Raw genomic sequence first — 1,885 nt, 5'->3', positions numbered from 1 at the left:
TCTGAACAGGCAGGGGGGGGGGGGGGGGAGTGGGTAGGAGACTGTGGTAGTCTCAAGAAGTACCCAATGCCCAAATCAGGGAGGTTCAAGACGGGGAGAGAGGAAGGAGTTGTACTGATGTGCTGGGTGACCTTGAGAATGTCCTCTTTCCTACCTGGGCCTTAGTGTCTCCATCTACAAAAGGGAGGAGTTAATGCAGAGCCCATCGGTGGAAAGCAAGGTAGAGGGCGGCCTCACCAGAAGAAAGGGCCTGGTTGGGAAGCTAAGCAAGCAATGGTGGGGCAGAGGCAGAGGAGGGGCCCTGGCTCCTGGAGGGGGTATGCTCTTCCTGAGGACACAGCTGTTGCCTGGAGCAGGTTCTCCAGGGGGCGGGCCCAGACACAGCTGTCAGAGCGGAGTGGAGCCACAAGGGAGTACTGTGCAGGGAACAGAGAGAGGGGCCTGCTACTTTCCGGGCAGGAACAGCTGTTCCTGCCTTGGGCAAGGTCAGGCAGCCCCAAGAGGGACATTGAGCTGTGGGCTGGAGAGGCCGATCCCCTCCCCTGATGCCAAGGGTGGTTAACCCCTTCCAACGTGTGACAAGGACAAGATTACTGCAGACCATGACTGACTTGGTGAAGACAGGCTTTGGGGCCCCCTTTCCCTCCATAGCAGGCCGTCCTCAGCCTCACCCCTGCCCTGCAGTGACAGGGCATCCAGTTCCCTCTGCCTTTTGAGATCCTAGTCGACTCCTAACTTCAGTCATTGGTGTCCTCTCTCCACTTCTGGATCTCTGACCAACCCAGAGCCTGGCCTGGGACCCAGGCCTGTCCCCAAGCCCCATATTCGTCTAGCCACAAAACCCACCTTCCCACCTTTCCCGTCACTTTGTATCCAACAGTTAGGATAAGGGGCCGCCCCAGGTGTTGCTGTACTCAACACCACCCAGGCCTGAGGCTGGTCAGGCATGGTGCTGGACTCGGGGGTTGGTACGTTCATGACATGCCCGACTACAAGGGCCCTGTGCTACCCCAATGCCACCTACTCTGCACCTGGCAGGAGACCTCACTGACTACATCGTGAAGGTCCTCACTGAGCACAGCCTCTCCTTTGTCACCATTGGTGAAGGACACAGTATGGAAGGGCCTGGCTATTCCCTCCAGTGCCAGAGCAGGACTGCACAGAGGATAGCCTGCAGCTCCAGCCCATCTCTCCCTGGAGAAAGCTGCAGCTCACCCCAGGGCAGCTGCAGCCAGTCTAGCTCTGCCCCTGTCGGTGCTGAGACCCCAGTAGAGCAGCCTTTCCCTGCTGGTCTGTAGGAGGTATTCACCTTCCCATAACTAAGGTCTCACAGCAGACTACAAAAGCCCCCAAACAGGTTGACAGGTTCACCTGTAGACCAGCTTTGTCCTGTCTGGGGAACCACCTTGTGCCCTAGCATGCCAGACAGATGCAGATCACCACTCTAGCCCCAGCACCGTGAAGAAGGGTAGCCTCCGGGACAGACAGTTCTTCCTCAGGATGAAGAAACTGGGTCCTTCCCCCACCATGGAGCAGGGCCGCTTGGGGGGGCAGGGACAGGGGTGTGAAGGACTTCACTGTGAAATGGGATAACACTGGGTTTATTTTAAATAAAAAAAACATAATTGTTAATTTGGGGCCAGCAGGTGGTGCAAAGGTTAGGGTGCTGGACTCACACATGACTGACTACAATTCAAGTCCTGGACCTGGTGGCTTGTTTTCTCACTTTCCCTTTCTCTCTCTCTCTGGTCAAATTAAATATAATAGTAATAATAATAAATAGTGTTATATAAATAATTATTTTTTTTTTTAGAGGATTTTGCTATAGGGTATGTGCACTCACCAGACAGACAGAGACAGAAAGCGAGAAATCACCCCCCCGGGG

Source organism: Tupaia chinensis, unplaced genomic scaffold, assembly GCF_000334495.1.
Source record: "Tupaia chinensis unplaced genomic scaffold, TupChi_1.0 Scaffold000273_1, whole genome shotgun sequence".
NCBI classification, from domain to species: Eukaryota; Metazoa; Chordata; class Mammalia; order Scandentia; family Tupaiidae; genus Tupaia; species Tupaia belangeri.
The sequence above is the reverse complement of the archived record's forward strand: the minus strand, read 5'-3'. Positions refer to the sequence as shown.